The 12,605-nt window shown below is 41.3% G+C and overlaps 1 protein-coding gene across 2 annotated transcripts in view; it reads left to right on the forward strand.

Moving 5' to 3' along the window:
• The first annotated feature begins 1,781 nt into the window (after positions 1–1,781).
• The window catches only part of LOC143276592 (uncharacterized), a 99,525-nt gene continuing 88,701 nt past the window's right edge, over positions 1,782–12,605 (forward strand). For both annotated transcript variants that reach the window (XM_076581192.1, XM_076581194.1), the window contains exon 1: positions 1,782–2,287. The gene's annotated coding sequence lies outside the window, so the exon portion shown is untranslated. The remainder of the gene's footprint in view (positions 2,288–12,605) is intronic.

The raw sequence follows: 12,605 nt of genomic DNA on the forward strand, positions 1-12,605 counted from the left end.
AGATTAGACATCTGGTTTGTGTGTGTGTGTTTTTTTCATTATTATTATTTTATTTTTATAATAATCTACGAAAATGGGTGTTTTTCTGTGTTATCAAGTCTTATCGTTTACCCTGCAAATAAGAGAGAGAGAGAGAGAGAGAGAGAGAGAGAGAGAGAGAGAATTTTGATGTATTCTTGTGTGTATGAATTTAATGGCTGAAAATTCCTGTCCCTTTTACAATGAAAAATTCCTGTCCCTTTTACAACGAAAAATTCCTGTCCCTTTTGCAATGAAAAATTCCTGTCCCTTTTACAGTGAAAAATTCCTGTCCCTTTTACAGTGAAACATTCCTGTCCCTTTTACAGTGAAAAATTCCTGTCCTGTCCCTTTTACAAAGAAAAATTCCTGTCCCTTTTACAAGGGAAAATTCATGTCCCTTTTACAACGAAAAAATTCCTGTCCTGTCCCTTTTACAAAGAAAAATTCCTGTCCCTTTTACAAGGGAAAATTCCTGTCCCTTTTACAATGAAAAATTCCTGTCCCTTTTACAGTGGAAAATTCCTGTCCCTTTTACAGTGAAAAATTCCTGTCCTGTCCCTTTTACAAAGAAAAATTCCTGTCCCTTTTACAAGGGAAAATTCATGTCCCTTTTACAACGAAAAAATTCCTGTCCTGTCCCTTTTACAATGAAAAATTCCTGTCCCTTTTACAGTCGAAAATTCCTGTCCCTTTTACAGTGAAACATTCCTGTCCCTTTTACAGTGAAAAATTCCTGTCCCTTTGCAAAGAAAAATTCCTGTCCCTTTTACAGTGAAAAATTCCTGTCCCCTTTACAAGGGAAAATTCCCGTCCCTTTTGCAATGAAAAATTCTTGTCCCTTTTACAGTGAAAAATTCCTGTCCCTTTTACAATGAAAAATTCCTGTCCCTTTTACAATGAAAAATTCCTGTCCCTTTTACAGTGAAAAATTCCTGTCCCTTTTACAGTGAAAAATTCCTGTCCCTTTTGCAATGAAAAATTCTTGTCCCTTTTACAGTGAAAAATTCCTGTCCCTTTTACAGTGAAAAATTCCTGTCCCTTTCTTTCTTTTGTATGGTGCTGTGTGGTGTTACCTGTGCACGGTGCACACAGACACAGACACACAGACACAGACACACACAGACACACACACACACGCACACACACACACCGTCAGACAAACACACATACACACACACAGAGTCACACACACAGAGGCACACACACATACACAAACAAACACACACACACTCACACCCACACACGCACACACCCACCCACACACACAGAGGCACACACACACACACACACACACACACACACACACACACACACAACGTGGAAACAAACTGAAAACAAGGAACGGTTTGTCTGCACCCATTATTACAGACGTTAAGGCCGCTTTTTACTTTGGTTTTATTTTTCGTTTTTCTTTCTTTTTTTTTTTTTTTTTTTTGTAGGCTGTTTCTTCAACAGAGAGAGAGAGAGAGAGAGAGAGAGAGAGAGGCCACAGCAGTTATCACAGCATGAAGTCGTTACTCACTGCCAATCACAACCCCCCATCTGTCAAACCCTTGCTGAGCTATGTGCTCCGCTATGTCCCTCAGTCTCGCGCTCAGCACTGTTTTGCAGCACAGAGGGGCGGATAGTGGGCGTGGCCACAGTCCCCGACAGCCCCAGTTAAGCCCCGCCCCTCGCGCGCCGTGACCTCTCTCCTTAGCGCGCATGTCAAGCTCTCCCCGTGCCGGCAGCGCCGCCATTCAAAGCTGCCGTAACTGTCGTCTGCCTGCATGTAAATTCCGTTTGGCGAGTAGCTTGGCCACAAAAGTGATCTCGTAATAAACAGGGTGCCAGAACGCTCGTTCCGAAGACCTTGGTGTGAGCGCCATTTATGCGATGCACAGGAATCCCCCAAACATATCTCGGCTGACAGCCACGGCTTCTGACTGATGACGGACTCGAGCCGCGGCGTTGGATTCGCCAACGTGAACGACTGAGAAATCCCTCTCTTGTCACACACAGCCGTTTACCGTCCTCATCGAAATCAGTGTCGGCTTTGATTAATTAATTAAGCAGCGGTGGAAGTGGTGCGGGGTTCGAGTCGAGGTGGACAGTGTGACTGCCTCGGGTTTTTACTTATGTTTATTTATTTCATATAATCACCAAGACTGCATTGCTTTTTGACACGGACACGTCGGGAGTTATAGTCCCTCCTTCCTTCCTTCCTTCCTTCTAGGCCGTGATAAAAACAGTGACAGTTGTGTGATTCCTCCCTACATACATACAGGTAAGTAAGTAGGCTCGCTGATTTACATATATATATATATATATTAATTTAAAAAATAAAACATCAACGCTGTTCTGTCGCTTTACTGCTGTCATGTTTACACACACACACACACACACCAAAACCAAAAGCAACAACAACAAAAACAAACACACACACACACACACACACACACACACACACAACAAACTAACAAACAAAAAAACAGACCGGCAGCAGCTTAAAAAAAATTAATATTTTTTTTTGACAGCTGGGAAATCACCAAGGTTTATCCCATAGCCGATGGAGTTTTCTGACTCCTGTTTTTTTTTGTGTGTTCGGTTTGTGTGGAGAGGCATTGGGGAGAGGAATACTTCAGCAGCAACAACAAAACAAACAAACAAAGAAACAGAACGACAAGCCAACCCCCACCCCCCCATCCCGCCGTACACTCCTTCCTCTTCATCCAGTGGAAGTTGATCTGTGTGCTGGTCATTTTATATAGATGATGTTGGTTGTGCGTTGAGGTTGTGACAGCCGTGTGAAAATAGATAGCCTCTGAAAATGACCGAAAGCAGTGACGCCTCCTTGAGCTACTGATACTGATACTGATTCTGAAATTTCTTGTGTTGGTATTTTCCCGTCTGATTTTTTCGTCTGTCTGTCTGTGTCTGCGTTTATGAGACAGAATTATTCGTCTTCTGTTATTATTATTATTATTATTATCATTATTATTGTTATTGTTGTCATTATTGTGATTATTACTATTATTGTTGTTGTTGTTTTGTTGTTGTTGTTATTATTATTATTACTATTGTTGTTGTTCCACTTTCTGATATTTTTCTTGGTGTTATGGTGGGTTAATCAACTTCGCATATAAACTGTTTTACAAAATATCATTGTTATTGTTGCTGTGATGCTGATGCTGATGCTTATGAATATTATTATTATTATTATTATTGTCTTGTTATTGTTATTGCTATCATCATCATCATCATTATTATGTCATTATCAGAATGATGAGGATGATAATGATGATGATGAGGATTGTTATTGATACTGTCATTATATGGTTTATTTACCGTTTAACATTTCATACTCAGTTCATAATGAAGAATTTGTTCATTACCTCGAGCATCTATGTTTGCTGAAACCCAGTTTTGCTGTCACTACACCCTGGTGTGTCCGTATCTCTGTTCTGTTCTCTCTCTCTCTCTCTCTCTCTCTCTCTCTCTCTCTCTCTCTCTCTCTCTCTCTCTCTCTCTCTCTGTGTTGTGGTGTTGGTCTTCGCTTGACTCCACACACAAATATCGAACCCATTTAAACAGCTGACTAATTTGTTTTGAGGGAGCTGCTGCTGAATATTTGGGATGTAATGTTAACCTGTGCTTTTTTTTCCTCGGGAAAAAGTATCTTAAGCTGGAAATCGTTAATATTTCTGTCCCTGAGGGCATGTGATTATATTCCATTCATCGTCTGCAGTTTCTGTCATCACCGTGTTTCTGCTTTTACTTCACTGTGATGATTTATTTCTAAAACATTGCCACCATGTTTTAAGAAACAGAAAACGGAATTAATACCGAAATAAATTAATAAATTATTTTATAAACAAGAGTCTGCACCTTGGAGTACAATGTCCTTTGTGTAGAAAACGGTGACTTTTTTGCGACCAATTTTTTTTGTTTGCACGCTGTCTGAATGATAATAAAGAAATGATAATAACGAATTATGCATAATAATAGAAATAATAATAATGATAATAATAATAATGATAAATGATGATAATATTAATGATAATGATAAAGGATTTAAGTGTTCTGCTGAACAGATTATTTCCCATTGTTAACTGATACTGCAACGTCACAGCGTGAAACATTCATTCACACTTCAAATTGGACTTAGTGGGTCCTTTCACAACAGGAAAGTGAATAAATGGCACACCAAAGCAAACATTTTATGAACGGTTTAAACAGCTCCCAGAAAAGCTATAGCATGAAGAGCCGACGTGTTTTTATTAACACACAACGTAAGTAGTGTTCAGTACGTTTATTAACAGAGAACAATGAAAATGATAATTAAGTCGGCTACAATGAAGAACGAGACTAGAAATGCGTATGTACCTTTAAGGCTCGAGGGAGGGGGAGGGGGGTAAGGGGGGGGGGGGGGGGTTGGGGGGGCCGTGTGTGAGAGAAGGGGGGTGGGGTGGGGGTAAGATGTGTACTGTCCCATAAACTGAATAGCAATTAGTTATTGATTGGTGTTTACAAAGAGATTTTTTTTTTTTTTTTTTTTTTTTTTTTTTAGTGACGGCTGACGCGAAGGGTACATTCTGTGCTGGTGATTGCAATCAGAGCATCAATACTCGACTGAATGGTGAATGAATAACGCTGGTAAAATGTGTTCTCTTTATATTCATAAGACTGGAAACGGAAGGGAGACAGCGAGAGAGAGAGGGGTGGGGTGGGGGATGTTAAACAGCTAACAAGTACAGTTACCCATAGGGCACATAATGACGTGTATCTTTGTCTTACCAAGTGTAACAGGGTTTGTTTGTCCTTTGATGTTAAAATTGATAATCAATGCCTTTATAGTTTGTCATCATTTTATTTTATCGAGTTTACTTCAGACTGGAATTTTTCTGTTGAAATGGATCAGCATGCAGGCAGCAAGACACAATTTGAAGCCCTCGTTTTGTTTAAACATTTTGTTTCCAAACTTGCCACAATACAGATTTATGCAGTCATGAACAGGACATCACAAAACGGAATACATCGCTTCAAGACACATAAACAATTTAGTGATATGATAAGAAAACAAACAAACAAAAAACATAGTGTTCCACATCGTCTCCCCTTAAGGAAATTAATAATAATAATAATAATAACAATAATGGTATTTATATAGCGCTGAATCTTGTGCAGAGACAAATCAAAGCGCTTTCGCACCAGTCAGTCACACGCATGCATAACTCTAAAACTGTAGAAAACTAAAGACAAGGAAGGGCAGGCAAGGGAGGCTATTTTAGGAAGAGGTGGGTTTTAAGGCCAGACTTGAAAGAGCTGAGTGTGGAGACTTGACGAAGCGAAAGAGGACGCTCATTCCAATCGCAAGGTCCAGAGACAGTGAAAGAACGGCGGCCAACAGTCGAGTGTTTGAATCTGAGTATGCGCAACATAGAGTGCTGATCTTGTACTTTATTCGGTGTGAGACAGGGAGCCAGTGGAGATGTTGCAAAAGAGGAGTGATGTGCTCAGATCTTTTCTTTCTGAGGACTAGTCGGGCAGCAGAGTTTTGTATGCGCTGAAGGGACTGAATGGATCATCAGTTGATGCCTCACTGAAACTGGAACTGAAACCATGGAAAATAACTCAACAGGGTCAAAACTGTTTATCATTCGCAATGAAGCTGATTCGCTTAGCTACTTTAGCTCTTTCAAAGAAGTTGGCAGAATGGTTAAGACGGTTATCTGCCAAAACAGTGCCCGTGAGGGTCTGGGTTCACTTCTCGGCCTCGCCCCTTTCTCCGAAGTTTGACTGGAAAATCAAACCGAGCGTCCATGTCAAGTCATTTGGATTGCAGCATGCACTTAGCGCACGTAAAAGAACCCACGGCAACAAGAGGGTTGTTCCTGGCAAAATTCTTTTGAAAAATCCACTTCGATAGGGAAAACAAATGAAACTGCACGCAGGAAAAAATACAAAAAAATGGGTGGCGCTGTATTATAGCGACGCGCTCTCCCTGGGGAGAGCAGCCCGAATTTCACACAGAGAAATCTGCTGTGATAAAAAGAAATACAAATACAAATACAAACAAATATAAACATAGGTCCCACGTGCAGCACGCACATGGCGCACTGGAAAAGAACCTGTAGCTACGTGAGTGCTGTCCTCTCTGAACATTCTGTAGAGCAGATCCACTCTGGACGGGCGCAATGGCCGAGTGGTTAAAGCGTTGGACTTTCAGTCTGACGGTCCCGGGTCTGAATCACGATGACAGCGCCTGGTGGGTAAAGGGTGGAGATTTTTACGATCTCCCAGGTCAACATATGTGCAGACCTGCTAGTGCCTGAACCCCTTTCTTGTGTATACGCAAGCAGAAGATCAAATACGCACATTAAAGATCCTGTAATCCATGTCAGCGTTCGGTGGGTTATGGAAATAAGAACATTCCCAGCATGCACACCTCGGAAAGCGGAGTATGGCTGCCTATATGGCGGGGTAAAAACGGTCATACACGTAAAAGCCCACTCGTGTGCATACGAGTGAACGTGGGAGTTGCAGCCCACGAACGCAGAAGAAGAAGAAGAAAGAAGATCCACTCTGATAGAGGCACAAGATAGTTAGGTGCATGCACTGAAAGTCTGACCACCGCTTTGTGTTATGCTGCTGGTCAGCCGTCTGCCTGGTAGAACGGTGTGACGCAGCGTATAAATTTGTCCGAACACAGTGACGCCTCTTGAGAAACTATTTGTATTTGTATTTCTTTTTATCGCAACAGATTTCTCTGTGTAAAATTCGGGCTGCTCTCCCCAGGGAGAGCGCGTCGCTACACTACAGCGCCACCCATTTTTTTGTATTTTTTCCTGCGTGCAGTTTTATTTGTTTTTCCTATCGAAGTGGATTTTTCTACAGAATTTTGCCAGGAACAACCCTTTTGTTGCCGTGGGTTCTTTTACGTGCGCTAAGTGCATGCTGCACACGGGACCCCGGTTTATCGTCTCATCCGAATGACTAGCGTCCAGACCACAACTCAAGGTCTAGTGGAGGGGGAGAAAATATTGGCGGCTGAGCCGTGATTCGAACCAGCGCGCTCAGATTCTCTCGATTCCTAGGCGGACGCATTACCTCTAGACCATCACTCCACTAAAACCGAAAACTGAAACTGTTCAGCTTCTGTCCTCGACAGCCACTGCAACAGCAGCTTGTCATCTGTAGACAGCTCTCTCCTTGGCACATCTGGTCAGACACCCCGAATGGCCAGACTTTAATTGCCGGGTAGCCGACCAGTCAGAGGAGCGGGGAGGGGTGGGGGGTGTGGTTCAGCGTCTGCACCATAAACCAACTTGTTTGACACTTGGCAGCCTTGCTCTGTGGATCTGTCTTCATGGAAGGAGACTATATGGAACACTTCCTCTTCCTTCCTTCCTTTCATCCGTAGAGTGACCACAATCAAATATTGATTATTCTGTCACTGTCTGGGGTATCTGCAGGAAAAAGTACTGATTCTAAGAGAAAAAGAAGAAGAAAAAAAAAGCAACCTTTACTTCGCAGTGTCTAGGCTGGACCACTCTGGTTAGTGAAGCGCTCCCCGGGGATAAACCCTGAGCATCACAGTATCAGTATCAGTATCAGTAGCTCAAGGAGGCGTCCTGCGTTCGGTCAAATCCATATACGCTACACCACATCTGCCAAGCAGATGCCTTACCAGCAGCGTAATCCAACGCGCTTAGTTAGGCCTTGAAAAAACCCCCAATAAAAATAAATAAAATAAAATAAAATAAATCAAGTAAAAAAAAAAAAAAATTATAATGAGCAGCACAGCTCCAGGAGTAGTGAAGCGCTCCCCAGGGATAAACCCTCACCAGCACAGCTCTAGGATTAGTGAAGCGCTCCCCAGGGATAAACCCTCACCAGCACAGCTCCAGGATTAGTGAAGCGCTCCCCAGGGATAAACCCTCACCAGCACAGCTCCAGGAGTAGTGAAGCGCTCCCCAGGGATAAACCCTAACCAGCACAGCTCCAGGATTAGTGAAGCGCTCCCCAGGGATAAACCCTCACCAGCACAGCTCTAGGAGTAGTGAAGCGCTCCCCAGGGATAAACCCTCACCAGCACAGCTCCAGGATTAGTGAAGCGCTCCCCAGGGATAAACCCTCACCAGCACAGCTGTAGGAGTAGTGAAGCGCTCCCCAGGGATAAACCCTCACCAGCACAGCTCTAGGAGTAGTGAAGCGCTCCCCAGGGATAAACCCTCACCAGCACAGCTCCAGCCCGTCATTTACTGCTACTTTGATCCAGATCCTTACACTGAGAATGACAAATATGACATAAATCCTTTTTTATTTCGATAAAAAGAGACAGTATTTGTGTGATGTCCCGTCATTGTTTATGTCTTGAAGCGAGGGCTGTCTTTCCCTCCTGTCCAGTTCGTGACGGCAGTTGTAATGTGACAGGTGACGGGCACAACAGCCAAGTGGTTAAAGCTTTGGACTTTCAGTCTCAGGGTCCCCGGTTCGAATCCCGCTTACGGCGCCTGGTGGGTAGACGGTACAGATTTCTCCCACCTCCCAGGTCAACATATGTGCAGACATACTCTAGTGCTGGAACCCCTTTCGTGTGTATATGCACGCAGAAGATCAAACATGCGCGTTTAAGATCCCGTGATCCATGTCAGTGTTCGGTGGGTTATGGAAATAAGAACATACCCGGCATGCACCCCCCACACTCCGAAAACAGAGTACGGTTGCTTATATGGCGAGGATAAAAACGATCATACAGGTAAAACCCACTCATGTGTACGAGTGAACGTGGGAGCTGCAGCCCACGAACGATAAAAAAGTGACATGTTTGGAAATAAACTACTGTCTAAATCAAGCCAGAACTCCACAATGCCATGTAGAGGTTGATTCATTTCAACAGGAAAAACAAAAACAAGAGAGGCAAGGCCTTCGAGACTCACTTGTGATAAATTAAGTCCCCTAGCATAAATTACAGAGTAATTTCCCTTTTTTTTTTTACTATCTGCACCAAAACGTTTGCAAAATAAATAAAAATTCCATGCTTAGCAAGAGAAGTTCCTGTTTGAACAAAAAAATGATAATAATGACTCCTCTTGTTGTTGTGTCAGAATAAGTCAAAGTGCCAAGTTTAGAGAATACAAAAAATATAAATATAAGAGTAAATGCAGTTTGCATATAATTAGGCTTCTTTTTTATTTTTTGTGCCCATCCCAGAGGTGCAATATTGTTTTAAACACGATGACTGGAAAGAACTGAATTTTTCCTATTTTTATGCCAAATTTAGTGTCATCTGACAAAGTATCTGCAGAGAAAATGTCAATGTTAAAGTTTACCGCGGACACACACACACACACACACCCGAACACCGGGTTAAAACATAGACTCACTTTGTTTACACAAGTGAGTCAAAAAGTGACATGTTTTGAAATAAACTACTGTCTAAATCAAGCCAGAGCTACACAATGTCATGCGGAGGCTGATTCATTTCAACAGGAAAAAAATTAAGCAGAAGTGATCTCGATAAATATGATGAAAAACGATTAGTACAGCACAAAGTTCATCCATGAGTACAGATATTATAGAACGAACAAGTATGGTCTGCTGTCATTCCTGACAGGACAAAAGTCACAAAACTTCGTGACATTCCATCGTCTGACCAAGAGTAACATCTAGCACTTTGTTGCTGCTTAACATCTCTCTGTCTTTGCTAATGGCAAGACTTCATTTGCTGGGTAGCCAGCCGAACGGTGACAGAGGGGGAGGTGTGTGTGTGTGTGTGTGTGTGTGTGTGTGTGTGAGATCTGTATCCGATAAGATCCAGAGTGTGAGCTATCAGCCAGTTTGTCTTGGACGTGGGGTGTGTGGGGTGGGGTGGGGGAAGATGAGTTATTTGACTCACAGGGTCGGCAATGCAGGGTGTTTATCGGGGATTGACAAAACCACCTGCCGTCCTGGTTGTCTGGCTTCTGTCTGGCTGGTCTCATTTCATTATTTCCCTCTCTCTGTCTGTCTGTCTTTCTGTCTCTGTCTCTCTCTTTCTCTCTCTCTTTCTCTCTCTCTGTCTCTGTCTATCTTATTCTGTGTATCTGTATCCCTCTGTGTCTCTGTCTCTCTTTCTCTCTGTCTCTGCATCTCTCTTGCTCTGTGTCTGTGTCATTCTGTCTGTCTGTCTCTTTCTGTCTCTCTCTCTTTCTCTGTCTGTCTGTCTTTCTGTCTCTGCATCTCTCTTGTTCTGTGTCTGTGTCGGTTTGTCTGTCTCTGTGTCACTTTCTGTCTTTCTAGGTCTCTCTCTCTCTGTCTGCCTGTCTCTGTATATACATACATCCATATATATATATATATATATATGTGTGTGTGTGTGTGTGTGTGTGTGTGTATGATTCTTAACCTTCCCTGTTTTCTTCCCGTATTTTCCTTTCCCTTCACACAACTTTCTTCGACCTTTCCAATCAGCATCCGCTCTTTGACTTTCTTCTTCTTCTTCTTAATTTGTTTTATCACTTTTCTTGTTGGTGTTCTTTCTTTATTACATGTCTTTGCCTTCGTTTTCTTTTCCTCTCTTTTAGTGGTGCCAGTATGCTGAACTGGAAGACTGCAAATGTGGGATTTGTTGGTTTGTTTTTTTGAGTCGTGTATTAAAAAAAAAAGCCTTCTGTTTTTCTTCTTCCTCTGGCTGTTCATTTGAGTATATATGAGTACTTTCAAACACGGTAGTCTTGTAGGTTTTATATCTATGTTTTAACCTGGTGTTCGGTTGTCTCTCTCTCTGTGTGTGTGTGTGTGTGTGTGTGTGTCTGTGTCTGTGTCTGTGTGTCTGTGTGTCCGTGGTAAACTTTAACATTGACATTTTCTCTGCAAATACTTTGTCAGTTGACACCAAATTAGGCATAAAAATAGGAAAAATTCAGTTCTTTCCAGTCATCGTGTTTAAAACAATATTGCACCTCTGGGATGGGCATACACACACAAAAAAATGAAGCCTAATTATATGCAAACTGCATTTACTGTTATATTTATATTTTTTGTATTCTCTAAACTTGGCACTTTGATCTGATATTCTGACCCAACAACGAGAGCAGTCATTATCATTATTTTTTGTTCAAACAGGAACTTCTTTTGCTAAGCATGGAAGTTTTATTTATTTTGCAAACGTTTTGGTGCAGATAGTAAAAAAGGGAAATTACTCTGTAATTAATGCTAGGGGACTTAATTTGCTTTAAACTGATCTTTCTCATCTTAAGCATTACATTTTGAAATTATACTAAATACATAAAAAGCTTGGATTTTTTTAAAAGTGTATCACAAATGAGTCTTGAAGGCCTTGCCTCTCTTGTTATATCATGCAAAGTTAACTTTGACGGCTGATTTTGCTTAGTATCAGCTTTCATGAATTGTTGATAATTATATGCAGTATTACTATATTTGCATTTTAGTGTACTTTTAAATTTACTCCACGCTACTTTTACTCTATCTATCTATCTATCTATCTATCTATCTTTCTTTCTTTCTTTTCTCTGCATTTCCGCGCATATACGTTATTCTAAAGAGTGTGTTTTATGAGCACCATTTCCATGTAGTCCTTTCCATGATTTGTGATGAATGTGATGTTTTGATTTTTTTTCTTTTTTTCTCGTTTGATGTTATGTGATGCTATTTGCAATTCATTTGTTTATATTTTCCACCAATTTTCTCGTTTTGGGGGCTGGATGAAAAAAAAAGCATTGTTGAATATTCTGTTACTCTCAGAAATTAATTCATTATGTCAATCCATCTATCTATCTATTTTATTTGGATGATCTATTTTACTAATTTGATAGTGCATTCTATTCTCAATGTAACACTTACCGAACACAGCTTAGTGCACCAGTACTTCACTTCAAGTTCAGTCGTAAAGAATTGACGTTTTCCCCATTAGGATTAGCAGTATTTTACAGTATCTAATTCAGCGTGATATATATATGTATATTGTGGAAAGGAATAATATTATTCAACCTGTCTGCATTGTCAAAGACAATGAGAGACAAAGATATTTCATTTCCCCAATATGAAAAAAAAAAAAAAAAAAAAATCCACAGGGAATTGTTGTAATGTTCATTCACTCACCTTTGCATTTCACTCCATAATACACAAGTCGCACAATAGTTAAAAAAGAAAAGAAAAGAAAAGAAAAAAAAGACAGTTTCAGTTTCAGTTTCAGTTGCTCAAGGAGGCGTCACTGCGTTCGGACAAACCATATACGCTACACCACATCTGCCAAGCAGATGTCTGACCAGCAGCGTAACCCAATGCGCAAAAAAAGACAACCAATGCACACACGCCATGAAAACTAGACCCCCCCCCCCAAAAAAAAAAAAAAAAAAAAAAATCCTTGTATGCACCACAAAATGCTACATCACTGACACATACAATGACTTTCTGACTGACTGACTGACTAACTCAGTCTTTCTCGCTCTGTCTCTCTCTCTCTCACTCTTTTTATCTTTGTCTCTCCGTGTGTCTCCTTTTGTCTCTGTCTCTCTGTCGCACCCCTCCGCCCCTCTCTCTCACTTCGTCTCTCGCTCTCTTTCTCTCTCTCTTTCCATTCTCTCCCTCTTTTTCTCTCC

Source organism: Babylonia areolata, chromosome 32 (genome assembly GCF_041734735.1).
Source record: "Babylonia areolata isolate BAREFJ2019XMU chromosome 32, ASM4173473v1, whole genome shotgun sequence".
Lineage (NCBI taxonomy): Eukaryota > Metazoa > Mollusca > Gastropoda > Neogastropoda > Buccinidae > Babylonia > Babylonia areolata.